At 31.5% G+C, this 11,705-nt stretch overlaps 1 pseudogene; it reads right to left on the bottom strand.

Moving 5' to 3' along the window:
- Positions 1-564: 564 nt before the first annotated feature.
- The window catches only part of LOC143251641 (5'-AMP-activated protein kinase catalytic subunit alpha-2 pseudogene), a 107,799-nt pseudogene continuing 96,658 nt past the window's right edge, over positions 565-11,705 (bottom strand).

Raw genomic sequence — 11,705 nt, 5'->3', positions numbered from 1 at the left:
GCAAGATTGGTAATGATATACGCACCTCAAAGAAGTGTACAGCATGGCGACTCTTGTTAGTAGGAATGACCTGGATAGGAGTGCCCGGTTGATTTATGTTAACGTTCTCATCAGTGTCAAACGACTTTATATCGATAAGGAAACTATTATAATCGACCAGGTATAACTACAGACTCATCTTTACCTATTTTGACGTTGAGTGATGAAGTTCACGACCACAGACACAGAAGGGGATGATGGTCTGCCATTACGTGTTCAAGGCCTTCATGGCCAAAAACCCTTCATTCATAATGTCTAAAGGATTACTTCATGATCTGGTACCAAGATGCCATTTTACTTGCTTTGATGTTGGATCTGTAACACTCCCACTTGGATCAATTTAGCAAAGATGTAGTCCTTTTAATTGTTCGGAATGATGCCTAAAACCTTCAACCGCAGGGCTCGTGAGAAGATAAAGGTCTATCATGTTAGATTTTTATTCAAACTGTTTGTTTTTTTCAGTAAGTGATACGCAACAGTAACTACGTTATGGGGATCAGTATTCAACAACGAGGAATGGATTTCCTATTCCTCAACCCCAAATTTTTCACAAACTTCCGAGTCAGTATTCGTATCTATAATTAAAGCATCAGCTACATAGTTTGAAGAAAACATATATGGAGGAAAGTTCTTCTTGAACAATTGATGTTTTTTATGTTATTCATTTTTATTCTTTTCATAGCATCTACATTCAGCTTATAATATAACATGTTGACAACATGCTTGTGGAAGTAATGTAGTAAGAAATAATGAAGACTTCAAATTTCATTTTTCTGAAGAAGAATGGAAGATGTTGGTCATCAAGTGGAAGCATTCCACAGAGAAGAGAATTAAGAGTAATTCCACAGCTCCAGATATCCACTTCTTGACCAGAATATAACATTTCACTACCACCTCAAGAGATGCATAGTTTGATGATTCACAGCTAGTTTGTAGAAACCATCCATCAAGCATCATGTCTGAGAGACCAGATACCTGTAATCTTTACATTAAGATTGTTATATAATAGGAAATTTTATTATTTTAAATTTCGATGTACAATCACATGTCTGTGACAGCAATCTACTCCAGAAGAGATCTGTTGAAGAACTTAAGAGCCTCCTTCTGTTTTAGTCTCCCACTCTTCTTAATGTATTCAAAAAGTACATCACCTGGAACGTATTCCATTACCAAAAAGATCTCCATTGGGGTACTGATTACCTGGTACAGTTTGATAATGTAAAGATGACGATAAAGTTTGAGATAAGTAACTTCTTTACTTATCTTCTCTGCAATGTCAAGAAGTTTTATTTTCCATCGGTTAAGGATCTTAACCGCTACTTTACAACCAGTGATCCTTCTGGTTTACTCGTCCGTCACGAGCAAATGTTTTTCATTCATGTAGGGATATGTTACTCAGAATATCTCAATTTTTTTCAAAACGTAGGGTCGACGTAAAATAGTAATTTTTTTCTTTTAAAAAAAGCAAAATCTAGCAGAATACTTTAAACTCTCACATATCAGTGTATTGTTTACATGTTTGTCTAATTTTAATCTGACTTCATGATGGTCGTGTTGGGAATGCACTTGCTTCCTGTTTGTATGTTCGAAATTACGCACAAAACTACACAATGGGCTACCTTTATGGGTAGAGAAACACAGTTTCTTGGGGTGTGAACCCGCAGACACATAGCTATGCCACTGGGAGAGGACCATTGCTCTATATTATAGAGTGGTAAGGTAAAAGAACGGTTAAGAAATTGAAGAAACATTCATGTATAGAAGAGTTTGTTTTAGGTACTTCCATAAACATTTGTACTACCAGTAGGTTACAAGGGAGCTTTTAAATCAACACTGGAGGATTAATGAAGGGTAAGCTTCAGAGTTAATAGTAAAGCTTTACCACAAAGCAATGCCAAGTTCAAATTTAAGTTTGTTTTTAATTTTTAAAATACTTTCCCTTAACATCAAAGCTAGATTAAAATATCAATAAAGTTAACAAGATTAAGCTATACTTAAAGGTTTGTGTAATAATAAACAATAATTTACTAACCAATGGAAGCCAAGTTTTGAATCAAGGTACACTTTCTTAGGACTTCAAGAGATAGTTAATTTTCTTTATTAATGTTATTAATCGAATAAAATAAAATATGTCAGCTTTTTGTGAATCATGTCTTTGACTTCTTGTTTCTCAGGTGAGCATCCTCAAGTTGGCTACCGCTCTATGTAATAATAAATGTATATTCCTGGTATTTTAAACGACTGTTCCATCACTCAACAATGATATTCCATTTTAAAAATTTTATTAGTAATAAACTCTAAATCCTATTCACTCTTCAATACCATGAACACGAAAGAAACAAATATAGCATTTGATTGAGCAGTATGGAATATTTTGAGTAATTAGTGTTAAACTCGTGTTACTGATTCAATCGTTGGTTGTAATACTACTAAATTACACAATCCTAAAAACCGGGTTTCAATACCCGTGATAGACAGAGCATTGTGTAGCTTTGTCCTTAACTATAAACAAACGAAATACTCATAATAAAGAAAGTTATCATTATGTGTGTTTTTACTTTGTAAATGGAGTGTAAATAAATTTATTTTGCCGAGTTGTTTATTTTGATTCAATTTATCTGTTCTTAAGCTCAAGCTCAACAGCTCATTCTTTTTGTATTTCATTCTACATCCTTAAAAGGATGAATAACGAAAAATACAGCTTCACCAAAAAATAACAGTCACAATAGTTTTCAGACAATTTTAATTTCATTACCCTCACTCCTTTGGCACAAAGGATTACGAAATATAAATTTCTGTTTCTATCTAAAGGAAGTAGTAAATACTGGAAAACCATGCAGTTTCACTCTGTTTTGTAATATCTAGATAATAATTTATGTTCACAAAAAATATATATATCTAATTTATGATATTATAACCATACGTTTTTAAGCAATAAATAAAACACATTAAAATTAAACAATATACGCTGCATATTTTTAATATCAACATTATTAAAAATATTATAATCTATTACAAATTTTACAATGTCTAAATAACTGCGAAGTTGTAATGCTTATAACAGATGGATATGGCATATTACTATGAAAGGAGGGTAAACCATAAATTTGAAAGCCAAAATTTTTTCTTTTGTCAAAAATATTTATATTGATATTCTTTATATCAATTACTTTAATTTCTAAATATAAATCATGTGTATCTATATTAGATATTGAAGTATTTTCAATTTCTAATTCTGTTCGACAAATGGTGTTAACACCATTACATATTTTAGAATTATTTGTGCTAATTAGTCATCAATATATCTGTAAGTTTAAGTAAAAATATCTGGATTTGCATAATTTTCAATAAATATATTTTCATAGTTTGTACCCTAGGATCTTTTTAATACTATGCAGTGTGTTTTGTTTAATTTTAATGTATTTTGTTTATGTATTAAAAATTTATGGTTATAATATAATTAATCAGAGGTTGGGATTTGCTGTTTTTAATGTAGTCCTTCCTCATGACTTTGTTTACTTATTTAATTTAATTTAAATGCAATTATTTAATTTCATTAAAACACATAATTTATGATATCGATTACACTTATTAATGACATAAAAAATTAGAAACGTTTGTGGAAATCAATGACATCGTAACTGTAACATTTTAAGCATAGATTAAATAGAGAAAATAATTCTTTCGTGAAAAGTATACATTGTGCCTTTTGAACACATTTCACTTTTGAGGTTATTTAACTCAGTCTTGGCAACAAGTTAGTTTCAACAAAACATGTTTAATATGTCGTATAATAAAGTTTTAATTAAAAATACAACGAATGTCTTGAGATGAATATGTAGATGACAGTGTTTGTGATAACAGTAAAAAAGTTATTATACTTTCAACAGTTTCAGTACGAAACATGGAAGTTTTACAAGTAAAGTAAAGAAGAGACATTAAAGTCCAAGAAGCGAGCGACATCAAATATGCATGCGTCTTGCGTCCTCATTTGCTATATTAACTGTAGTTCCTAGAAATAAACGCCATATGATATGATCTCATTTGTTACGGTATGCAATTCTCGCGCTATTTCTATGTTTTCCTGTGTTTATTTTCTAACACCATAAAGTATTATGTGTAGGACATAAATAATAATATGCAAAAATAAAATTACTTGAAATATAATATATAAAACACCTCATAATATATTTACTCCACATCCATTCTTACCTCATTACTATTAATTTGTAGCACCTCATTTTGTTCATTCGAGTACTCCTACCTGTGGTGTTTAGGAATGTAGCTCATGTGGCTCATACTTTTTTAGCATAAACATGTGACGCATAATGATGCATACTTAATTGTTAACAAACGCTACGACATGAAATGTTCTACCATTTCAAGGATAATTTGAATATAGGTAATTACCATATTTAATTGACCACCTTTATCATAGTTTAAATATCATGAAATCAGGAAATAAGTAATTCAGAATTAATAAAAAGTGTTAATGGCAATGCAAATAGAGACAATAACAAATGCAAACTAATTTTGCACTTTGATAACTATACTGTTAACTACCCATAACATCAAAGTATAATAATATATACACGGGATTTCTAAGATGTTACGCCATCAAATTAAAGAGTCGTGAAGGGTAATTTCATAAGAAATCTGAAGAAGCCTTACAGGGGCAAGCATGTAATATCTGAAATGTTACAAGATAGAAACAATCACAGAGACCGTTATCAATTGATATCGATGTAATGAATATTTTGCGGACTAATTACCCAAAAGAGAAAATGAACAAACGGTTGTGCAAACTAATACCTTTAGTTGTCAACGATAGTTGAAATAAATGATCTAGAAATTGTCTAGCTTCTAACAGGAGTTTTAAAAGAAACGATACAATTACATATTATAAAGTAGAGTCATGAGGTGCGTTCAGAAATTATAATAAAATGGATTTGAGGAAACGATAGAGAATTAACTTATTGCATGAGAAGCAAATTAAGTGCAACTGTGATGCTAATGTAAAAACAATGATGAAAATCATTAAAATATTCTAAGAAATCCTCAGAGACTTTATAGCAGCCGGAGACATATTTTGACTTTTAATGGTTTGCAAAAAAGCTTCACTTAACAAGAGCAATAATCGCCTATCTCTAGCTTTACAAAATTAAAATTATTTATTCTACAGAGAAAACAGACCTGTCACTGACATTATAAATAATTTACATAAAATAAATTCTAAGGTAAAGCAGAATAAACCGAAGCAAGCTATTATACAAACTTCACAAGATGTAGTAAGACAATCGCTTCCCAAAATACCAATCTTTCATTTTCATTACCGTATTACTTGAGAAAGTGTAAACTGTAAAATTCGAAACTCTGTAAACTACAAGGCAGTGTAATCATAAAACACAAAATAGAAATGATTTGAAATATCTATTTCACAACTACTAAAAAAGATTAGAAATATTGCACCTACATACCAGTAATTGCTGCTGGCATGGCGTATGATATTTGTAACTAGAAATCTTTAAGCCTAGATGAAATAATTTGAAATGTTTAAGTAAATAACCTGGAAATAATCCAACAAGTAAACTTTATAATTGGAAGCTTTTTTTGTTTTTTAAAATTAGTTCAAGAAAGGTTGATTGTCGAATTGTTATGAAATATCTATGAACCCATTTATTTTATTATCATTCATTTCATATTTGCAGTGGTTCATCTGGATGTTCCCAGAAAAATAAATTTATTCCACACAGCTTCTACAGTTTCATTACTCTGTGGTCACGTTTAACCTTTTCCAGTTTCTGTCACAACCGAATGGATTAATGTGTTGTGTTTCTTTTAGCGCAAAGCTACTCAATAGACTATGTGATCTGTGTCCCAGATGGATATCTTTTCATAGTATCAAGTTTCAAGATAACACTATACTGTTGATATTAGTGAAACCTTAAACACCACTTAAACAAGCGTTTTACTAACACCTAAAATATCAAAGTTTACAAAGCTTTAGAAATTGGGCTTTAAGGATTTATACCGATAAAACAAGACATTAGTTAATGTCCACATTCAATTAGTACAGTAAATGTATTTCAAAAGAGACTCGAGTTTAATCTCCTAATATCCGAAAACAAGTAAGTTAGAAAAAGATTATTGGAACGATCCATATTTTGCTTTCTTGCCTACTGTAATGGAACTAAAGTAAATCAATTATTGTTATTAGATGAGAATAAAAATTTACCCCAGTACTTTGTTTTACTGTTCTATGTTATAATTTTCAAAATGTATTGATCCGTCAGTTTGATACAAAATGTAGCATTATCTTTATTGTATATATGTATTAAAAATAAAGACTGAACTTTACAGATTTGAAACAAAGAAATAAGAGTAATGTTTGTATAAATTGTGTGTCCACTTCTCTGTCTCAGTACTTATTAGGTAGGAATCATAAGAAGTAAATAAAGCACGTTTTAATGCCCAAATATTAAAATAAGTTGAAACAAGTTTTGTTATTAAATAAAATGACTTGAAAATATCACTTGCATATTAACAATTCTAATGATAATCTTACAATAGTTAATCGATAGTAAACAGCCACCATTACAGTGAACAACAAAGAATACAAAGCAAACTGTATTAAAAACAAGGAATAGGCACCTATATCATACTATCCAAATCTAGACTTAGAAGTAAACAATTTTTTATATGCAAAAACGGCTCGTTTGGGTTGAGAAAACGAAGCCATCGTCTTTGTGAACCTGACGATGACCGAAGAAGGTCGAAACGTTCTTCGCTCTTCTAAGTAAAATATTTTCTCAACCCAAACAAGCCGTTTTTTGCATATAAAAAATTGTTTACTAGTGGGTTTCTCGACATCACTGATTAGAAGTGAACAACTTACATCAGTGTGTATCAATAAGTTAGTGGACAAGCGAAGTAAAACATGGATATATTTCTTAAAATCTTATAAATTTTCAACATCTGTCCACAATGTAGCGTCATCCACTGGATATTGACGGCCCGGCATGGCCAGGTGGTTAAGGCATTCGACTTGTAAGCTGAGGGTTGCGGGTTCGAATTCCCGTCACACCAACACATGCTCGCACGTTGTAATGTGACTGTCAATTCCACTATTCGTAGGTATAAAAGTAGTCCAAGAGTTGACTGTGAATAGTGATGACTAACTGCCTTCCCTCTAGTCTTACACTACTAAATTAGGGACAGCTAACGTAGATAGCCCTCGTGTAGCTTTACGCGAAATTTAAAAACAAACAAATAAATTGGGGCATCAGCCTAAAAAGAAGTAAAATAAACGCTTTACCTCCATCCAAATTGTAGCATCTTCTACTACAGTGTATCTAAAGCATTTGTTTTGAACTAAAGAAAATTCATTCGACTGTAGATCAATGTCTGTGGAAGAGAGCACTAAATTACATCTTTCATCTACTATTGAGGGGTACCAAATTGTTATCATCAGTAAAGCTATTGCAAAAATTATTCTTTTATTATGTCGTTGTTGCTAGGCGGAAATTCCTATATTATATATATTGCCATTACTTAAGAAATGCACAAACATTTTATAAATGCAGTTTTAAGACCTTAAAATTATACTATTTCTTCGATAATAAAACGCCTTAAAATTTCTAAATACTGGGAAAATTTGGTGAAAACTAATCATCGTTGGAAAACAATAAAAATGTAGTTCAAATATTTTGTAGCAGCAAGTATTGAACTAGTTTACAGGAACTATAGTAGATACAGAACTACTTCAGAAACCAAGCAGTTTATATTACTGTTACATCGACATAAACAGGACCCAATATCAATGAAAAAGTTGTATGTTGCTCAAATCTATACTTGTAATAAATACTGGTGTGATTTCTTAACCATCAAGAGCTACAGTAATAGAAATATGTCATTTACATTGGTACTGCATTTATATACCAGTGCCAACAAGGTAATGACTTATCCAATATCACGGTATTCTTTAAATCAATAAATGTACATAATAAATGGTCAGCTGCACCGTATAATGCAGAATGGACGAGAAATATGGTCATTACGTTCGCTTTATTTTTCAATAATAACAGCAGGTTGATGTGCTTGTTGGCAATCAAGGTATATCACCAACACTTCAATTTCACTAAAAATAGAAAAAAAAACACTACAGCGTGGTATTTTATACAATCGTTAAGCATGCACTTGTAAATCAACCTGCATATATAAAATCTATTTTTGTGTCAGATACTGATGAATCTGGAAATTATACTTTAAATAAAACAAAGAACGTCTGTCATCAATCTGTCAAGAGTGAGAAACAACTTCCAATATAACATAGAAGTTTTAAATCCTTTAACGTTATTCGTTTAAAGTCTGACTTTATGATTGTTCAGGCAATACCACTGAACTGGTAAAATTACAAAACCGTATATTTTCAAATAACAAATAAGTTTATATTAAAATAGCTTATTATAAACCTAAACTGATAGCTGGCTAATAGGTTTTACATACGAAACCTCCTTTTCAACTATTCTAGCATGGTCACAATTTTAGATATTAAATTTTATCTTCGGAACTCTAAGTATAACCTTTTAGAGAAATAGAAATAATTTTCGGAATAAAATAACACATTTAACTTGTTTATCACTTTATCTATTTGTTGGACTACTTTTGACGCATATGATTTTAACACTTAGTTTCTTTTGACACTCTTTCTTTAAATTGTAGAAATTAATCTGCTAATGCTCTGAAGTGGCCAAAACATTCCTCGTATCATGATATTACAGACGCTGAAGAAATCTAACAATTTTGTCAGGTGTTATGTATGTAGAGGTAGAATTCTTTACAGTAGGTGTCTGTGACTTGTTAGTGATAAATTTAATCAATACAAAAGAGCACACAGTCCACTTCTTTTAAAATAATATATTATAACAAGCCAACCATATATACAAATGTTCGTTACACTGTTGGTTATCATGGTTGTATCCAAAGCTTTAAATAATTGTTTCTTTTTCGTCAAAGTCTATATAGGCTGGTTTAGTTAATTTAGAACACAATTTGATAAGACAAATTGTTATAAATAATATAATTATTACAGCTGAGACTACTGCTACCATTTTACCCATAGTTGTTATTCTTATTTGCTTACAAACTTCCTCGTTAAACCTCAGAACTTGTTCTAACCAATACGTAGAAATATTTTAAAATCATAAGTAATATTTGTTTTCTCAAACCACAGAAAAACATAAGATATCCTTCTTCAATAGGGATACTAAAATATCGATGAACATCACCAATTGTAAATACAGTAGAATTATCATTGAAGAGGTATGAGTTATTATGTAGTTGTTCATGAAATGATGTGTGGAGCTGATATGAGCAGGGACTAGGTCCAATAACGGGCGCAGCAGTTTATTTAAAACCCACGATATATGATATTTTCTGTCAAAGATACGCAAATAGATGCTATAGTACTACGGGGTAAAGCAGACATGTGATCTTTAAGGCAGTCGTAAAATTCATGGACTCTTCTAGTACATGATTTTAGACTATTCACTAGCTGGAGAGCTACATGAGTACCTTTCTTTAATTCATGTAAAATAATTATACTCTTACTTACAATTGTTTTAGTGGAACTTTGTTTAATTTTAAATTCTTATCTTCATCTGATAGGTGAGTATAAATCTTTCGCTCATAATTATCCTTCGCTAAAACCACAAATCCTTTACTTTTAACAGGTTCTATAACTATAACATCGGTGTTACCATACAATTTACATGGAGCTTTTGTTTCCTGAAAAGATATATTAGGCTGAGTTTTGTAAATTTTTGAAATTTTCCTAAGATACTCGAGACTCTTTTTTTTTTAGAAAATTTTGCAATGGCGTCATCTGTTATGTTCTATCATTTCACTGTTGATGTCTTAGGATGATCAAATGATGGGTTCGAAAGTCACAAAGCTGTAATTGTGAAATAATGAACTAATATATTTATATTCTGGGGATATAGGTAGTGATGTTAATTATATTTATAAAAATGTTCAATTTTAAACTCCAGTATACGTTACACAAAGATAGTAATATCGAATTACATTTTTGACGCGTATTGATATTCCGACAGAAGTCTAAAATGTTCCACACGTTACTAGACATTACGATACATTAATATTCCATGAAAATAAGAAGAAAAACCCGGTAGGTTCTAGTAACATGAAGCAATAATATAACAACCATCAATTTATAACTACTGAATTACATAACGTATCATTCGCGAAGAGTTACATACGCAAACCTGTAATAAACTATTACTTCTAAAAATAGTTCAATTTAACACTCGAGCTATAAAATCTATCGAAATCAGAAAACTCACATTTAACTTAAATTGAAAAAGTCGTGTAAATCTCTCAAATGTATAGAATACAAAAGAGTCACTAACAGTGTGCGAAACAGCATAATAAGCTTCAGTGACGAAAGTATAATATCTTGTGTTATATTTAACGCATTGAATTAAATATGTGATTATTAAGCGATCCTACTTCGAAGTGAAAGCTGCCACCTAATTAAAAAGAACGTAAAACGAAACTATACATATTATTTAACATTTGGTTTAACATTTAGTTACAAAGGGCAATAGTAACTGGTGTACAATAAAGTATTTTAAAATCATTAACAAGTAAATTCGTAGTCAGATAACTATTCAGTATACATATATATATATATATATATATATTTGTTTGTTTATCTATTCATATAAACAACATACATTGGACTAAACAGACAGGTTCGAGACCTCTGCGTTTCACACATATGCTGTATTGTATATCAAAGAGATGTAACCAGTTTCATCCACTATCTGAAGTCCCTACACTTAACCGAACAACGAAATTGACTGTCACGTTTATAACACGTACACAGCTTCAGAGTGTGAGACATGATTCGAAACAAAAAGGCGCGAACCATGGATTCACAAACGGAATGCTTACCAATCAGGCGTCGTAGTCTGCCTAAGATTGACAATGAGTAATCTTACATATAAGCTTGAACCAATACTAAAGCATAAAGGTAGAAAAATAAGTTTATATATATATATATAAGATGTGTGTGTTCTGTTATTGGAAAGCCACATTGAGTTACCTGCTGAATCCACCGAGGGGAATCGAACCCCTGATTTTAGCATTGTAAATCCGTAGACTTACCGCTATACTAGCGGTAGGCGGTTTCCATAAAATTTAATACTATGTCAAACTGATATGATCTTATCAAAAATAAAGGGCCTGGCATGGCCTAGCGGTTAAGGCGTGCGCTTCGTAATCTGAGGGTCGCGGGTTCGCGCCCGAGTCGCGCCAAACATGCTCGCCCTCCCAGCCGTGGGGGCGTTATAATGTGACGGTCAATCCCACTATTCGTTGGTAAAAGAGTAGCCCAAGAGTTGGCGGTGGGTGGTGATGACTAGCTGCCTTCCCTCTAGTCTTACACTTCTAAATTAGGGACGGCTAGCACAGATAGCCCTCGAGTAGCTTTGTGCGAATTTCAAAAACAAACAAAACAAATCAAAAATAAAATATAATTTGCAAAAAAAAAAAAAAATAAATTAAAAGATTACACGTTACTGATCAATTTGTTTCCTAATAACACAGCGATATGTTTGTGGATTTATACCGCTAGAAATCGGGGT

The sequence above is a fragment of the Tachypleus tridentatus genome, chromosome 6 (genome assembly GCF_004210375.1).
Source record: "Tachypleus tridentatus isolate NWPU-2018 chromosome 6, ASM421037v1, whole genome shotgun sequence".
NCBI lineage: Eukaryota > Metazoa > Arthropoda > Merostomata > Xiphosura > Limulidae > Tachypleus > Tachypleus tridentatus.
Note: the sequence above shows the minus strand (reverse complement) of the source record. Positions and strands in the feature narration are given on the sequence as shown.